At 34.6% G+C, this 19,816-nt stretch overlaps 1 protein-coding gene across 2 annotated transcripts in view; it reads right to left on the reverse strand.

Annotated features, from left to right (window-relative positions):
- Positions 1 to 19,816, reverse strand: part of UACA (uveal autoantigen with coiled-coil domains and ankyrin repeats) — a 99,653-nt gene that overhangs the window by 61,634 nt on the left and 18,203 nt on the right. Inside the window, exon 1 of one of the 2 annotated variants that reach the window (XM_045530905.1) lies at positions 286 to 302. The exons of the other annotated variant lie outside the window; for it this stretch is intronic. The gene's annotated coding sequence lies outside the window, so the exon portion shown is untranslated. Of the gene's footprint in view, positions 1 to 285; positions 303 to 19,816 lie in introns of those variants that run through there. 2 annotated transcript variants of the gene reach the window in all.

A 19,816-nucleotide genomic window follows, 5' to 3' on the forward strand; every position in this document is an offset into this window, starting at 1 on the left:
AACCCTGTTTCTCATTTTATATATGCAGAAATTGAGTCAGGAAATTAGAGGATTTCATCTGCTATAAGGCAACTGTAGCTAGCTGCAAAATAAAGAATCCTGTTGTTTTGACTTCTTGCCCAGTGCTCTTTCTACTAATTAAGCTATTTCCACTTCTCTAATCATCTGAAAAAAATATTCAATGTAAAAACACAAGTACCTTTTTAAAATGTCAACATAATAAATTTAGATGTCCTTTACAGCAAAAAAGAAGAAAAACTTTCATACTTGCATATGCAAACTTACATGAAGCACCTACTACTGTCAGGCATGGCACTGGGGATACAGCAGTGAGTAAGGCAGCTAAAGTCAACTCTTCTCGTGGAACTTGATGTTCTAACAGGGAAAGACAGAAAGTAAACAACTAAGGAAATCTAGAAACTATGAGGTAAGAATAGGGAAGGAGATGTGATGAAAATGCTGGGGGTTGCCCTTTAGGTTGGGTAATCAGAAAAGCCTGTTCTAAGAAGGTGATCTTGACAGTGAGATCTGAATGACAAAGAATTTACATTCCAGACAAAGGAAACAACTAGTGAAAGGAGTTTGGCACATTTGAAAGAAGGCCAACACAGCTGATGCATAGAGTAAGAGGAATCCCAGGATGAGATAAGGGCAGAAGAGAAGGCAGGCACCACCAGATCTAAAATACGGGATTCCCCAATTTTATCATGAACATTTTTCAAAAGGGACTTATTTAAGGATTAAGGCAACTGCCTTTTCATGAAGTTCTTTTGACCACTTGTAAAGAATTAAGTCTAAAAAAATAATTCATCCTGACATACTGCTATTTTTTTCACTTCCAAGAATTTATATTGAGCAATAATAACCAGCTGATTCCTAACTTGCCTGGAAATGTTTACAAGATTAATCAATTATCTTAACATAATAGATATCATAATATACTTCACCCACTTCAGACCTAAAAACCTAAATAAACTTTGCAATGAGTTGTACTAAAAAATCTACCATAAAAAATAGCACCCCCCAAAACAGAATTCATAAACAATCACATCCTCAAGATAAGGCTCTTCAAGAAAAAGAACATAGCAGCTACTAAATAAAGTTTTCTCCAGTGGAGAAAGAAAATAGCCTAAATAAAAACTAAATAACATATATGTTTAGGCAAATTCCCCCAAAACATCTAATTAACCAAGTACAACAGGCTTCTACAGTACCCCATAATTACCAACATTCTCTGTTACTAAACCTAACACAAGCTCTACTGCAATTCAAAACGGCAGAGAGCAAAGCTTATGAAGCATAAACATTCCTTGAAGATTACGCTGCACAATTAAGAACTGTTCAACAGTTCATTGGATTGATGATGGTTAGAAATATTTCCGCCATTCCATTTAGTCCGAAGGTTATTTATTTCTCCCTCTTATATAACAGCAAATTAGAGCTTATGTAATGGAAAAGGAAAAGAATGTTAAAACAAACCAGGAAAACAAAAGCAGTACAACCAGTTTCTTTCTCCCTGACCTGACTCTCTTCTCTTTATGATTTTTCTTGATCCTTATTTAATTATGCTTCATTCATTTCTCTTATCCTTCCACTGCATGATTTGAAAGTATGCAGTCTGGACTCAATAGAACAAATAGAGGAAAGGGAAAATTATATCCTATCTATTATTTTTCTGACTTAATAGGCTTAATCTCGCTTTATTGGATTCCTCTACATAAAACTATCAAGGACAAAAAAAGATGATGATGAATTAAATAATAAACCTAACTCTTCAGCATCTACCATGGCTATGTATAAAACCTGAAAAAAAATTTTAAAGAACTGGAGTCAGAAACACTCAGAAAATACTGCTTTGCCAAGATTTCCTAACCACCCAGTTTGATGCTATTCTAGTCTGACGCATAAATACCAGACTGTCTATCCCTCCCCTACTGCAGGTATTTGTTCCTTTATTAGAACTGTCTAGGCACCCAAAAGAGTTTATTAAAAATATAAAGATGGTGCTTCTCCAATTTTAATATGTATCACTTGCTTTGTAATATTACTTATTTCACCCTTCCTCAAAAGAAGATGCATTAAATTCCAAAGTAAATATACACATAGATCTTACACAGAACAAATTATAATGCATATCATATAAGAATAGACCTCTCAGGCTGGTTAAGTAAGATTTTATTTAATATCCCCTTAAAAATGTTAAGCAATAGGTTATTTGGAAAAAATAAACTTTGTTCCTTGATATTAGAAAAATGTATTCAAATTAGAGTTCTTAAAATGCCTAAATGTTAAGAGCAAAATTTTTAAAATATAAAGGTGAAAACCAAAGAGGTCTATTATGCCTCCCATCCCTATACATACCAATGAACAGAGTAATACCTTTGGTGAGTTTTAACAAATATTTTTGCCAATGTTTGACATATATCTCAAAATAGGACAGTTTTAGGAAGCATTCTATGTTTATTCTCAGCAAAGTAAAAAGCAAAACAGACATACTTGTTAATGTGCCTCTGATGAGGTTTGACCACAGTGAAAACCGACAAAAGATATTTTTGTTCCTTTGGCTTTCTACTTTCTCTTGGCTTTGCAAAGAAACATTAATTAAACAAAAATATGTTCGCTAGAACTCAAAAGACTCTTCAAGAATGAAACTGAAAACAAACCTGACACTTCTAGCTAATATTTTTAAATTTTAAAATGGGAAATATAAAGATATAAACAGAGGGCTATAGGAAAGCATAGATTTTTAAGAAATACTTTACTTAATTGCTTTTCTTTTCATTTATTAAATGAATAATACTTGTACATAAATGCATAACTTTTCCCACACAGCTATTTTACACAGAACGTCCTTTCAGTGAGTCTTAAGATATGTCTCCCATATTAAAAATACAGGGCCAAATTGTTAATAATAACAAGAAGAATGCTTATTCTCATATTTAGGTCTACAGTAAAAACATAGCATTTAAAATAAGGATTCTAGGCTGGGCACAGTGGCTCATGCCTGTAATTCTAGCACTCTGGGAGGCCGAGGCGGGAGGATCTCTTGAGCTCAGGAGTTTGGGACTAGCCTTAGCCCTGAGCAAGAGCAAGACCCCATCTCTATTAAAAACAGAAAAAATTAGCCAGGCATAGTTGTGCGTGCCTATAGTCCAGCTACTCTGGAGGCTGAGACAGGAGGATTGCTTGAACCCAGGAGTTTGAGGTTGCTGTGAGCTAGGCTGATGCCATGGCACTCTAGCCCAGTTAACAGAACAAGACTCTGTCATTTATTCATTCATTTGTTCATTCATTCATAAATAAATAAATAATAAGGATTCTATTTCAAAAATGTTTAAGGAATACTTCCAAGTGCTTTACTTACATAATTGTTAAACTTTAAGAAGAACCCTTCTAGTTAGGTCACACTGTTATTACTATTTTCCAAATGGGGCATAAAGAAGCTAATTAATTTATGGTGGTGGACTGTGGATTGTGCAGCAATCCTGTAAGCCCATCCCTTGGCAATGTGACTTTGCCACTTTTCCCATCACAAGATGGCATTTATCTCCTCATCTCTTGAATCTGGCCTGGCCTTGAAATTTATTTTGATGAGTAGAATGCAGCAGAAGTGACTTTGTGGGACTTCTGATGCTAGGTCTCAAGAGACCTTGCTGCTTCCACTCCAGCGCTCTTGGAATGCTTCTGGCACACTGTTGTGAACAAGCTAGCCCCCTTGAGGATAAAAGATCATGCCAGAAAAAGAGCCCAGCCACATAGTCATGCCAGCTAGCATCAAGTGCCAGACATATCAGTGGAGCCATCTTAAACCATCCAGTCCTAGTGGAGACACAGGATGACTGCAGCCACATGAGTAACTCCAGACAGACCAGCAGAACAACCATGTGGCAGAGCCCATCCCAAATTGTTGACCTATGGATCACTGGAAAATAAAACAGTTGTTTAAGGCCACTAAATTTAAACCTAGAACTGTCTGAATCCAGAGCCTAGACTCTCTCTACTAACTAAAGTTGCAGTTTATTCTTTGGTTTGGAAGCACATACATCTTGTAGTCTAATTCAATTTTATAGACAAGAGTAACCAGACTGAGAAATAACTGTTTCCATTTTTCTTTATCCATGATCTAAAAATAGGGGATGAGTTGGGTACAGAAATATACCTTTTTACCCTTTTAAAAGAAGGAAAATAGATACAGACATTGAAATCTGTAATTATAATAATAACATAAAATTTTACAGAAAACATACTTTTTCTTCTTTCCTAAAAATATGCAAGTACTCATTTAAAACCTAACAACATTCGTATATGTTTTATTGACAAAAACGAAACTCGGCATGTGATCTAAAAGAAAATTTGAATGGCTATTCAATAAAAATAATTAGGATATTATTTTTAATCTAATAAAATTTATTTCTAATCTAATAAAATTTGTGATTTAAAACAATGAAACTCTGCTACTGTAATGTCTAATCAGTACACACTCATACTTGAACGGAAAACTAAACTACGAGTGGACCATAACAAAGCAAGAATGGCAAGCACCTTCTCTATGTGTATCTTTTAGGGGTTGGCAAACTTTTTCTGTAAAAGGCTAAATAGTAAGTATTGTAGGCTTTGCAGGCCATAGGGTCGCTGTTGGAACTACTCATCTCTGCCACTGTTGAACCAAAACAGCCATAGGCAATATGTAATGAATAAGCATGGCTGTTTTCCACTACAGATTTATTTACAAAAATAGGCAATAGGCCATAATTTGCCAACACTTGTTTTAGGTGCCCAGTGATCTTTGGCCAAAATACACCTACTTTATTACCTCTGATCAAGCTAATTTGTGCGCTGTTTTATTAGGAGATCCTATTAGAAAGTACTCTCTATATTCACATTTTACTGTCTACAAAATAGCACTATGTATACATGGTAGTTAAATTTTATATGTTAGCCGGGCATGGTGGCTTATGCCTGTAATCCCAGCACTTAAGGACACTGAAACAGGAGGATTTCTTCAGGTCAGGAATTTGAGAACAGCCTGGACAACATAGCAAGACCCCCATCTCTAAAAAAAATTTTAAAATGATGGTGGCATATGCCTGCAGTGCTAGCTACTTGGGAGACTGAGGCAGGAGGATCACTTGAGCCCAGGAGTTTGAGGTTACAGTGAGCTATGATTGTGCCACTGCACTCTAATGAGTAACAGAGTGAGACCCTGTCTCTAAATAAATAAATAAAATTTATGTATCAACCTGGTTCAGCTATAGTTCCCAGTTGTTTAGTCAAATACAACCTTAGATGTTACATGAAGGTATTTTGTGGTTATGATTAACATCTAAAATCAGTTGACCTGACTTATAAAGATTACCCTCTCTAATGTAGGTAGGCCTCATTCAATCATTTGAAGGCTTTAAGAGCAAAAACTGAGGATTCCCAGAGAAGTAATTCTCCCTTAAGACTTTAACACAGAAATGCTGCCTGAGTTCCCAGCCTGCTCTACAAATATCAGATTTGCCAGCCCTCACAGTAATAATAGAAATAAAGTGCATAATAAATATAATGTGCTTGAATCATCCCAAAACCACGCCTCCACCCTCCACCCTCCACAGAAAAATTGTCTTCCATGAAACCAGTCCCTGGTGCTAAAAAGGTTGGGGACCACTGCTTTAAAAGATAAATCAGTTCAGTTTGGATATTGGAAGTGAGATTGTGGCAAAAAATAAAACTAAGGTTGCAAACCTGGTAAATTAACTTTTATTGAGCACACACTTCACATAGTCTTCAACTATAATCAAGATGGACTTTTATTACCATCTTCATTTTACGTAGGAAAAGAAACTTAGAGAAGTTCAATAACTTGCCAACATTACACAGCTACTAAGTGACAGTTAAAATTCAAACCCAAGATCATCTATTAATAATTCTAAAGTTCAATGTTTTTTCTACACCATGCTGTCAAAAAATGGGTGTAGGCTATTTAGTAAACATCCCATAAAAGTGGTTACTTGATTTTATACCATTTACCAATTCTATAGGATAGATACAAGAGAAAGTTGATACCATGAAGTCATTTTAAGTCTGGATTCCATTTTAAAAGATACATCTTCTATCTCTACTCAATAAATTTTCTTAAATTCAGAGTATAATAATTCAGAATTTTGAAGATTCAGATAAATGATGGCTTAAATTTACCTTTTCAATACAAAAAAGATTTTCCAGCCAAATAAATAGTATATTAAAATGACAGGTAATGCATTTTAGACATTTTAAACACTTTATAAACCATTTTAGTAGCCTTTAAACTCCCCATATAAACTACAAATGTTATTTTTTATTATCTGATAATATATTCATAGCAAAAAAAATAAGAAAATGCTACTAAGAAAATACTAATATGTATTCAAAACAAAAAGGAGGAAAGGAAGGCAAGAGGGAGGAAAAGGGGATACACAACCAAGTAAAACCACCATTAAAAGTAACAGTAACTTTATGTTTGGTTACATGTTTTTCCACATTTCTTTTCAATACCTAAATACACATTAAATTTTTAAGTCAAAATGGGAATATACCATATACAAATTTCATTTAAAGAAATATTCTTAATGTAAGTTAATTAGAATTGCTTACGGCTGAATGAATAGTCCTGATTTTGAGAACTTCAAACCTCAATCTTTCTTGCTCCCTCTGGTGGTAACTAAAAGAAGCTATTTTCTTTAATTCAGCTTGAAAAGAATCAAAGTGGCCCAATGCAGAAAGACTAGTTTATTACTAAAAAAAACTCTAAGAACCTATCTGAATATATACTTGGTCCAGAAAGTGTACATGGACAATTTTTGAGTTAATTCCTATTATCCAACGGGGATCTGACATCAGAAAAACCCAGACTGAGTCTCTAGCTTGACACTTGTTTGCTAGCTGACCTCAATCAAATGACTTATTCCCTCTGAATGGCAGTGTCCTCATCTGTCAAATGAAGCCAATAACAACCACTTCATTAGTTATAAGAATTAGAGTTAATATATTTGTACTTGGGATATGCTCCAAAGGACTGTCACAGAAAGAAAAAAAAATAAAATAAAAAATAAATGGCAGTTAAGCACCACCACCACCAGCAATAAGATGCTGATTTGTGGTTAAATAACAACGAATTATAACACAGCTACCAAATTCAAATAGATTAGCTCCTTAAATGCAAATTTACTGTACTTACACTCTTTTAATAAACTACTTATTGTTCTCAAGACCAAAAGCCTTAACATGACCTCTAAGATTCTCCATGTTCTGGTCCCTTCTGACCTCTGAAGTGTAATCTTGAAGTTGCATACTCTCGTAGCCTCCAATTGCTTTCCACAGTGAAAAGTACCAAGTTTTCTCACAGAGTACCTGGGAACAGTGTTCCCTCCCTCTATGCTACTTAACTCATTTTTCAGATCTCAGCTCCTTTACCAGAGAGACTTTCTCTGACTTCCCAGATTTAGTCAGGTCCTTTCTATTATAAATTCTGGTATACTTGTCCTTCATAGAGCTATTACATAGAGCTCTAGCTTTTTATTTAAACGTGTTAGCATTCTAATCCTGTCTCTCCCACTTGTCTGTCTACAAGTTACTCAAGAGCAAGGAGTATATGTTCTGCTTACCACCATATCAGTAGAATCTAGTCACTTGTCTGCATAAAGTAGGCACTTAAGTATCTGTTGAGTGACAAAATAAACAGAAATTAACAAATACTGAAATTAAAGAGTTCTTTCTAAACCTACTTCAGATAAAAGGTGATCATGTAAATGTAAAATGATATTCCAAATATTATGCCTTGTATTTCTTCTCAGGCTCACTAGTGTTCATAAATCCTGATAGAAAGTAGAATAAAACTCAGACAGGAATATATTTAACACATGTATTTATTACAACTCACAGAAAAAGTTGTGTCCTTCAAAGAGTCTTTGAGAGCAGAGAACCTAAATATATAATGATAGTCCTTTAACACCTCAGTTTTAAATTTTTAAAAATTTTATTATAATAAATATTCAACTGAAAATTTGTCTGAAAACTGGGTGTTTTATAAGTGTACTAGGGAGTTTTACTTTTCAAGGAAATCTGTGGTGAATGAACTAGTACTGCTGGCAATCACAAGCTAAAAGGTGTGCTTTGTGATTTCTTTGGGAGGTATGTACACTGCACTATTTTAAACCAAGGTGTGCCTACAATTGCCTCAAAGAGTGTAACCTTTTCATAGATTCTTTCATTGCACAGGAAGCACTCCCAAGTATATAGCAAATTTTGGTCCCCAATGGCTTTGTCCTCTATTCATTTTTACCAAGCCAGAAAAAAAGGAGATACAGAAATCCCCAAAGAAAGTTACAAGGTTTATAATACATCTCTTATACTGAAATCTTTATTTGACAGATAGATTTATCTGGTAGATTTTTAGCAAATCCTATGACTCCAAAACAACTGTTTTTTTCCCTACAAGTTGCATCATAATGCATAAAAAAAATCTAAAAATTAATTTCTTTCCTTGTAGGTTAAAAGAAAATAGATTTTTAAATATAGCTCATATTTATAACAGAACCAAGCATTTGGCGATCATCTTGTCCAGCAACACTAAATATTTGGCAATATATGCAGCCTCCCTCTCCTACAGTGAAAATGGATTAATCAATCTTACCACTCTTTCCTCTGACCAAGAATGTTCACAGATGTCCCAGGTTCCTGAGGATATGGCAGTAGTCAGTAATGTAAGAAAGGCATGGTCATTTTAATTTTCACAGGGAACATTTGTTGCCAGTGGTTGTGAAACAGGTAGCCAAAAACTTCAGGGAAAACTTCCTCTTCCCTATGTGAAAAGGAAATCTTTCAACTTTCACAATGTCCTTCCCACCTTCAAGAGGGCCTCTCACGAGGGATTTCTTAATTCTCCAGTTCCCATAAAGGTGGATGGAACTGTGAACTTAACAATATATTCCCTATATTATCATTTAACCAAGAAATAGAAACCAACAGTGGAGGCACAAGTGTAGTACCTATGAATGTACCTGAGTGAGAGCATAAGTATATAAAGAAGAAAGGTTTTCCGGCACTGGCCATGCAGAGACAATCCAAGGAAGATGAAGGAGATACCAAGTCATCAAAACAGGATAACTTTAAACAGTTGATTCTTATCACTCATTTCCACTGTTCTTATTGTACCTTCACCAAGTGAGCTTCTGAGAAACTTACTTCCCTACATAGGACAGACAGGATGTAAGTACCCGACCCACTACTCAGCTATTTAGTTCTCATTATACATTAATAAGATGACATTCATATCAGTGGACTTTCCGTGTAACTCAGCACCACCAAATCCAATCAAGATTGAGTTTCTGCTCAAACAAGCTTAAGGCGAACTTATCAAGGTGACAAAAGGGCTTCCCTTGGCAACAAGGGATTGGATCTCTCCCAACAAAACTTTTCATTAAAACTTTCACAAGATGTATATCTGAGCAACACAGAGGAAATTGGAAAAAAAAAAAATGTAAATGGCACTGACTTTCTCATTAGGTTAAAAGCATATTCATTGATGTTCATTTTATAATGAAACTAAATCTCTCAAAAATTCAGATCTTAAAAATACATATTCACTAAATATTCATAGCTTCTCCAATTATTCTCATTTCACTTTGCTTTAATTTGCTTGTCAACTAGAAATAAGATCACAGAGCTCAGCACATTGAAAAGGTTGTAAGATCACAATTTTAAGAAACACTCGGAAAAAGAAGGGAATAAACAGAGTTAACAGCTCCACTGGGGATGGGGCAGGGAGGATTGGAGAAAACTTATTTTCTTTATATTTTCTGTATTTTCTACAATGAATATTTTTCTGTCCAGGCTTCTTTACTTGCAAGGAGCAAGTACACATTCAGTTGCTTTAAGAAAAATGAGATTTATCATAAAGATATATACACAGCCACAGAAGAAATTGCTCAGAAAACAAACCCTGAGACCCACAATCAATGCTGAGCCCTACAAAAAGTTAGAGGGTGGCCTGGGAGTCAATTCTCTACCAGGAATCTCAAGAAGAGATTGTGGAGCTGCCGCCAGTGCTGGGCCACATGCACTGCGCAGTTCTAGTCCATGTGCGATTCCTGTCTATCAGGGGTAAACATTCTTTGCTTCCATCTTAAGCTCCAACAAATTTCTTTCATTTTAAATATAAGGCTGTGGTTGAAGTACAAGGAGGTTAGAAAAACATGCAGTTTCTTAAAGATTAAATTTAATTTTTTAGATTATAAAAGGAATATATATACACAGTTTTTAGAAAGATCCAGCAGAGAGAAGGGTATATAAAACAGAAAAGTCTCTTTTCCTTTTCCTGGTATTTTTCAGGGTGATAGGGCTTAATCTACAACAGGAAAATTTATATGTGTCCAAAAATCATAAAAATATTATTTATCAAAACACAATACCACATAAAGTTTTTCTCCTTATTTTATTACATAATTTAAAAATTATTCTATAACTAGAAAATGCAGATGATCAAAAAACAAAAATAGGTCACTTTAAAATTACTTGATATTGTATCATATAGAAATAATACAAAGCACTTTAAAACTGATTGGTTCTATTTTAAATGGATATTTTTTGCTGGGCGTGGTAGCTCACACCTATAATCCTAACACTTTGGGAGGCTAAGGTGGGAGGATTGCTTGAGCCCAAGAGTTTGAGGTTGTAGTAAGCTATGACTGTGCCACTATACTCTAGCTGAGCAACAGAACAAGACCCTGTCTCAAAATTAAATGTTTTAAAAATAGATTGTTTTCTGATCTTTACTGTCCAGAGTAGATAAATTTATTTTAACAACCTATTTATAAATTACATAAAATACCTCGTTATAGAAATATTTTAATTCCCAGTATACTTTTCATTTGTCCTCAGGTTTAATTGGCTACAATTAAAATAATTGTGAAAATGTTCTCAAAAATTAAAAACACCAAATAAATATAAGGTAGCAATATGTAAGATATTAATTATTGAATAGCTTCAAACTGCCCTAGAACTACTACTTGATATGGTCAATAATCTTGGACAGTGGTTTTCAAAACTTTTTAATTTCAAAAATTTTCTTCAATGGATCCCTGAAGCGAACAAAGAAAGAAGAGTTGCTGTTTGAAGGCAGGGCTCCTTCACTGCCTATATTCTTTCCTGTAGTCTCTGAACCACCTAAGAGACTTCACAGAGCAGCTCAGACAGAGTATAGTAGTCAAACCATTTGCCTGAAAATAACCCAGTGCAAATTTTTTAACAATGCAGATTCACAGACACCACTCTATATCTAAATCTCTCTCTGAAGGTGTGGTGTGGGAACATGTTTGAGAACTTCATATTCCTGAACCCTTAAACATAGGAAACTATTTTTAAGCGTTTTATGAAGAATTTGGTGTATATTTTCCCAATTAAAAAAAAAAACTCCACTAACCAAACTGGGATTATACTAATAGAGTGTGCTCCAACTTGTTTTTCACATAAATATACCCTGGATATCTTGACATGTCATATATATGTAAATACAGACAATTTTCACATTCCAAATGATAATTTCTAAAGATTTATAATTTCCTATAGACACAAAAAAGATCTTTAAGAAAGAATAACAAATGTTTTAGCTTTACTATTTTTGTAATTTAAAGTTCTTTGAATTGACTTTAGAATTTAATGTTGAGGATTATAATATCAATATTGTACCTGTAGATATACCAGTATAATATTATGGGAAATACCTCTGGTATGGGGTTTGGAAGTTAATTGCCAGATTTCTGAGTCGGTTAATTAGTATGACAATAATTGTATAAAGAAAGAAGGAATTGAGAATGCACAATTTTAAGGCCCTTATATTACATATAAAAGCAGACATGTTAGGTTGGTACAAAAGTAATTTTATGTGAATTTTAAATCATTATAACTAGGCTCAAACACATCTTTATTAATCAAAATAGGAACCACTACAATCAATACATTTTTGCCAATGAGAAATAAGTTTGTTTATTCCTGTGGCGTAAAAATCTGTGCTTCGGGATTCGACAAGCAAACTTTCTCAGATGTAATGGTTTCACTGGATTCAGAAAGCTGTATTAGATCAGATCAGCAGCAGACCACCAAACAGTGACCATGACCTTTTTGTGGTGCAAGTTTGGCTTTGGGAAGCGCTTTGAAGCTTCTTCTTGGTCCAACCACTGAGCTGGTCACCCACTTTTCCTCGCACGACACAATCTGATCAAGCAATGGTTCGTTGTTGTTGCATACAAGAAAAGAAGATGACACTTCAAAATGACGATGCTAGGCCAGGCGTGGTGGCTCACGTCTGTAATCCTAGCACTCTGGGAGGCCGAGGCAGGTGGATCGCTCGAGGTCAGGAGTTCGAGACCAGCCTGAGCAAGAGCAAGACTCCTTCTCTACTAAAAATAGAAAGAAATTATCTGGCCAACTAAAATACATATAGAAAAAATTAGCCGGGCATGGTGGCGCATGCCTGTAGTCCCAGCTACTCGGGAGGCTGAGGCAGTAGGATCGCTTAAGCCCAGGAGTTTGAGGTTGCTGTGAGCTAGGCTGACGCCACGGCACTCACTTCTAGCCAGGGCAACAAAGCGACACTCTGTCTCAAAAAAAAAAAAAAAACAAAAAAAACAAAAATGACAATGCTTTTGATTTTCAGTCAGCTCATGAGGCACCCACTTATCGAGCTTTTTCACCTTTCCAATTTGCTTCAAATGCCAAACTGTAGAATGGTGAAGGTTGAGTTCTTCGGTAACTTTTCGTGTAGTTTTAAGAGATCAGCTTCGATGATTGCTCTCAATTGGTCATTGTCAATTTCCTATGGCCACCTACTGCGCTCCTCATCTTCAAGGCTCTCATCTCCTTTGCAAAACTTCTTGAACCACCACCGCACTGTATGTTCATTGGCTGTTCCTGGGCCAAATGCATTGTTGATGTTGCCAAGGGTCTCCGCTGCTTTACAACCCATTTTGAACTTGAATGAGAAAAATCACTCAAATTTGCTTTTTGTCTAACATCACTTCCATAGTCTAAAATAAATATAAACAGCAAGTAATAAGTCATTAGCAAAAAAAAAAATAAGGGAAGAAATGTGCATTAAAATGATGTATAACATAACCACATTTATTTAAGAATGTATTCCAATATCAAAGGGCAAATTTCAACAATGCTAAAACCACAATTACTTTTGCACCAACCTAATATTATATGAAAGTAGAAGGTGAATAACAAAAGATAAGTATTTTCAATCTTAGGGCCATTTTTAAGAATTTTAAAGTACTTTTGATTGATGTTTAATATACTTGCAGAAAAGTAAACATGTCATGAGTACAGCTCAATGAATTTCCACAGAGTGATGGATAGCCTTGTAGGAAGTATCTTTTCAGATCTTGAATTTTCTTCTTTGAAATTTTTTATTTTAAACTGAAACAATAATTGTACACATTTATGAGATACAATATGATATTATGATATATGTATACACTGTAGAAAGAGTAAAGCAAGCTAACACAAAAAAATTGGTTAATTAGTTTAATTAATTTTGGTTTTAGAAATATTTAATAACACTTAAATTTGAATGTTCCACACAATAGCCTGATTTTGGCATGAAGTAATAAGTAGTTTCCATAGTACTTAGTATGCATTAAGTATTTTATCTTTACTGTCAGATTCTTATTTATAGCAAACTCCTCTAAAAATTATATTTCACTATATAATTGGAATATTATATTTTGCACTGATTTTAATAGAATGTTTAAGTATTCAATATGCTTTCAAGTAATACTTTCTGTATTTGAGAAATTATGGAGCTTAAAAGTTCAACATCTTTATTATCATCTAATATAAGATTGTAGTTATTTATATTGAGGTGATTATCCTAATTATAATAAGTAGGAGGTTACCCTTGTAACCTCTTGGCTAATGGTGACAGAGCTCATAACCTTTGCTTATGGCAGAGCTAGACATTGTACCTACCAGGAATTTCAGCTTACTGGTTCTCAAATATTGATTCATGGCACTCAGGTATTATAAGAGGTATGGGGGTATCTCATATCAATCAAATTATTTTTTTAAATTATAAGGATATGGCAAATTTTAATAATGAGCAGACCTGAGAACCCGGTGAGTTGTGGTGCTTCAAAATCATTACTGTTCTGAGCTGATAGGCTAATTTGAATAGGTGGCCATAGGGGGCTCAGAGTGTTTGAAGTCAAATGTCTTAGAAGACTTCTGTCCCTTTTGAGAGTAAAAATATTCTATTTACGAACTCCTATATTATGAAGAGATTAAAAAAGTGGGCTATTTTATCCAGAGTATTATAAATGTATATATTAAAGTAAAAAATAAAAAACTGTGCTGTTTTTCTTGAGGTCAAAATCTTAAATTTTATGATAGATTCTAATAAGTTTTATTCAGTTGTAAATTTGCACAGGGTTTCTTCCTATACTTAAAAACACTAGTTTGCCTATTTGCTTATATGTACTTATATAATGATTGTTATATGTAAGATATTTGGATGTTTTGAAAGTCTTTTATTTAAGATAAAAGTCTTTTATTTAAAATGAAAGAAATTTTTTTTAAAGAAAACAACACACAACAAACAAAGCATCAACCACACTTATAGGCCCATTCTACAAATCAATGATTTGCTTAGACTTTTCCAGTAATATAGAGACAACACAGCCTTACACATTCTGTAATTTATTATTCCCTTTCCATATCTCTCCTGAACTGTCATTAATGTTTTGAGAGGAAGACAATTTTTTAAGTAAGTGTATTATTTTTAAAAGTTGATTTTTTAATTTTATTATTTCTAAAGTAAAAATCTATGAAAAAATACAAAAGAAAGCTTTTAAAATATCCTAGAATAAACTTAATTTATATTAACCAATAGTAGTAAGAATATTATAATACCTTATTTTTTTCTGGTTTCTTTTATCCTAGACTATTATAATAATCTATTAACTGGTCTCCCTGCTCTGCTTCTACCTTTTCCCTTTCCCTACAGTTTATTCTCCACACAGCAGTCAGAATGTTTTTTTAAAACACATCAGATCATGTCACCTTTGTTTAAAACTCTCAGTAGTTAGTATTCTTGCCATAAATGTTTAACCTAAATCTAATAATTAGGAAGCAATCAAACAAACCCAAATTATAGGATATTCTTTAAAAAAAACAAATAAAAAAAAATCTGGCCTGGATTCTTCAGATTGGGATCCAAACACAAACCAAGCTTCTTACCCATATATATCCAGACCCCCAAGAGATCACTAATATGATATCCTTCCACCTTCTTCCTCTTGCTTACTTCAATCTTAATGGTCTCCCTGTCTTTAAAACATGAAGACAATAAATAAAATCCCATCTGAAGATCTTTTAGCATGCTATTTCCTCTATCTGGAATTATTACTGATTAGAGGGAAAAGCGGAAACATACATTCCAAAAGAAAAAATACTACTATGTCATAATGTATTAATTGTCTATTGGTGCTAAATCAAAACACAGTGATTTATAATAGCTACCATTTATTATCACTCATAAATCTAAAGGTCAACTGCACAGCTCTGCTGGGATGGGCCAGGCTCAGTAATCTCTGCTAGGTTCATGCATTCCTGCTTGTGTCTGCCGTCAACTAGCAAGCTGGTTGAGGGCTGGCTGGTCTAGGATGGCCTCTTTCCATGTCTGATGATTGACTGGCTGTCAAGTGGGGCAATAAGGACAACTCGTAACCAGCAGCCTAGCATGTGCTTGTTCACAAAAGACAACAGAAGCATGAAAGACTTTTTGAGACCTAGGTTCAACATCACTTCCAACACATACTACGGTTCAAAGCAAGTCACAAATCCAACCCAGATTGAAGAGGCAGAGAAACAGACAAAGAAACATGACAAAGACTATGGATACAGGAAGCGGTAAAGAACTGGGTTCTGTAGATGTGGGGCTGACTAGAAGGGCAAAAGGTGGCAATTTCTTGGGGTGATGGAACTGCTCTGTATTCTGATTATGGCAATGATTGCATGATTGCATGCATTTGCCAAAACTCCTTAGAATTTTCTCCAAAAAAAAGTTACTGTATGTAAATTTTAAAAATGAATAGATGTTATATTCTAATAAAAACCACAAAAACATAAAAAAAAAGAATTGGGTTCATTTTTGTAATTAATCTACCACATCTCACTATTTTAAAATGCTGGTTCATCTAACATGAGGGAAAAACAAAAAAATACAAAAGATGACATAAACTATACTTTATACTTATAATCGTATAAGCCAGGGTTTCTTAACTCTGGCACTATTGACGTTTTGGGACAGATAATTCTTTATTGTAGAAAGGCTGTCTTAAACACTGTAAGATGTTTAGCAATATCCCTGGCATCTACCCACTAAACACAAGCAATACTCCCTAAGTTGTAACAACCAAAAATGTTTCCAGATATTGTCGAATGTCCCCTAAGAAATAAAATCACCCCTAGTTGAGAATGACTGTGACAGATAGAGGGATGAACTAAAGTAAAAACAACTTGGTCTTACTCTTACCAATATAAACTAAATGAATTTTGCTTTAAAAAGCTGCTAAAATGATTCTAAAATGCAAACTTAATTTATAGATATGTATGATATATACCAAATGTTCAATAGTTCATATATTAAAAATCCAAATTTTTATCAACAATTCTTAGGCCAATGCTAATTCATATAAATTTAACCAAAAGCATTTCCATACTTTTGAAGTTAATATAAAAGATAATGGTGTCAGAAATTAAACTAAATTAATTCTATTGGCTTTAGAATTTGGTATGTGGTATACATCATCTCATCTCCAATTCTCCTCTTCCCAGTTCATGACACTAGCAATTTGCTTCCCAATCCCACCTCTTACTCTATCACCAATTACAAATGTAAAACATACCACAGAAAACCTCTATAAAAAAAAATCACAGCTGTAGAAAGTATTAAATTTTTAAAAAGTGTAATATAACAAATCAAAATATTCCTTAAAGAAGTTTTAAAATAAATCAAATAACATAGGAAAACCTAAAGTAATAAGCAGTCCAGTCAAGAAATATTAATCTAAACTGTTTTCACAATACTTAAGTTCCTGAAATACTGTCTATAAATCAAACTACTGTGAACTAAAATAAAATTTTAAGGCTCACCCCCCCACTGGCTGACTAAATGGACCCCCTCGTGGCCAAAGGAATATCCTAAAACTAAATTGCCTGCCAGGAGGAAGGGGGTCAGACATGCCTTATCATGCCCTCTGTCCCTTCTTAGGGGACATCCTTTGTAACCCATTAACAGGCCTAAGGGTATGCAAGACAAACCTGCAGGTCCTCAATTTACACAACAAATATATATCCAGTGGCTCATCTCTGATAAACAGCAACTATGTTAAAACATTCCAAGCCTTTAGACAAAGCTTCATGTCTTTAACCAATTACAAGCCAAAGAATCTTTAAACCCACCTATAACCTGTAAGGCCCACCCCTCCCCTTCAAGATGGCCCACCTTTTCAGGCCAAACCAATATATGTCTGCTACGTATTGATTTATGACTTTCCCTGTAACCTCCATCTCCTTGAAATGTATAAAACCAAACTGTAACCCAGCCACAGTGAGTCCATTTACTCAAGGCCTCTTGGGTGTGGCTCCAGGTCATGGTCCTCAAATTTGGCTCAGAATAAATCTCTTTAAAATTATTTTACAGAGTTTGGCTTTTTTTCCGTTGACACCACTTTAAATGCATAAGAAATATTATGAATCTTTATAAACCAAATATTCTCTAACATTCAGTTACAAATCTGTGATAGTATTGGCCAAGTGAAATCATATACATAAGAACCAATCTGGAGTCTTTGGGCAAAAATAAGAGTTTCTCCTTTAGAGTTTCTCCTTTACAGAACCAAGTGATATACCAATGTTCAGGGCTGAAAGTAGGGAGAGGGGAGTAAAGTGCCTAGGGTGCAAAATTTAAGGAAGGACCCTCTCTCAGGGCCAGGCAATGCGACAAAATGTGAGGCAAGAATCTGTTGTTTTCATCTCACCTCCAGTCCAGCAGGAATTACACTGAATAGCAGGCAAGTAATAACATACCCCACTGCTTTCTGCACCCCCAAGGTCTGTCCTGTATTAAGCCTCTGCACTTACACCTTACTTATCGTCAGTTCTCTGTTCCTTCAAAGAACCACAGGGCCTGCCCACATGTGCTAGAGTGATAGTTTCAAACAGGGAATCAGGGAGCCCAGCAGAAAGGGTCAGCTAAAGCATACAATCAGGATACTTGCCAAAGTTTTAAAATTATGAAGGTAGAATAAAGGGGCATTCTAGAAGTTTCCAAAACTTTGTCCTATATAAAGTTGGCCTTGTGTTTAAAAGGGGTTTATAATTTTTAAGCACATCTTTCATGGTTTCAATGGAAATTTTATCATTTTAATAGTATACTAAGTGGTTAGGAATGTTAGTTTTAATAAATCAGTTTTGTGCAAAAATGACTGTAGAATAGGGTTTCATCTTCACAATACAATAGTATTCCTCCCCTAATTATGGTCCTCTTTAAGTAGTATATTCAGTGCCAAGTCAGGAGTGGCCACAAGAAAGTTTATCTTACAGGTTAGAACCAAGAACAAAAAACTACATGATAGTCACAATGCATTAAACAGAACACTTCATTTCTTTTAGGAGTACACACAAATACCCCACCACACCCAAGTGTTTATAATGGGTCCTAAGTGTAGTTCCTTCCTCTTTTGTGACTCACCCTTTCCCATGATATCAAAACACTTTAACAGAAGGAATGCAATTAGATCTAAGCAATTAGGAAACCTGATGTTCTATTTCCTCAATATGTATACAGAAAAGGCTTTGCTTAATAAAGCTTAAGTTGCAGTTACAGTTCTTTCATTAAGGCTAAATGAAATTAACATGGCTATAAGTAATAATAGGCACAAGTCCTTTCACATCTTTATTTCAAAGGCCATACCATACATAAGCAACTTGAAATCTACCTTTCCAATTGCCACTTCTACACCTCTACACATAATCTCTTTTCAAAAAAAAGTGCATGCCTGTGCATCCTCCTAAACAACACAGGACAGCAAAAGCTGTTTCCTCAGCAAACTAGTGAACTGGTGAATGTTATGGAATATAAGATTTTTAGTTTATTACCTACAGGTTCTATATTCAGTAATTAAGCAAAATTAAGGAAAACACACAGAAGTTTTTCACATCTAACACTTGCCAGCAAGTGTTTTAGGCCTATGAATTTACATGTTCCCAATAATAAATTCCAAAAAAAATTAAGTTCTTAGTTTTATATAAGTTTATGTTATATTAATATAAATCTATTTTACTTATAAAAAGTAACATAAAAAACTGAAAAATAAAATTTCATAATTATACCATACCTCCATAACTATGATCACCTTTGTATATCCCCTGCAGTTCTGTTTCCCAATGTGAATGTTTTACACGACTATTACCAAGTTGCACTATATTTTTTATTCTGATTTTTTCACACTAGATTTCCAGGCCAGGTACGGTGGCTCACACCTGTATTCCCAACACTTTAGTAGGAGGCCAAAGCAGGAGGGTCGCCTGAAGCCAGGAGTTTGAGGCCAGCCTGGGCAACATAGCCAGTAAGACCCCATCCTCTACAAAAAATTTTTTAAAAATTAGCTGGGTGCAGTGGCACACTCCTATTGTCCCAGCTACTTGAGAGGCTGAGGCAGGAGGATTGCTTGAGCTCAGGAGTTTGAGGTTACAGTGAGTTATGCTCACACAACTGCACTCTAGCCTGGATGAC

The sequence above is a fragment of the Lemur catta genome, chromosome 1 (genome assembly GCF_020740605.2).
Source record: "Lemur catta isolate mLemCat1 chromosome 1, mLemCat1.pri, whole genome shotgun sequence".
In the NCBI taxonomy this organism is placed as follows: Eukaryota; Metazoa; Chordata; class Mammalia; order Primates; family Lemuridae; genus Lemur; species Lemur catta.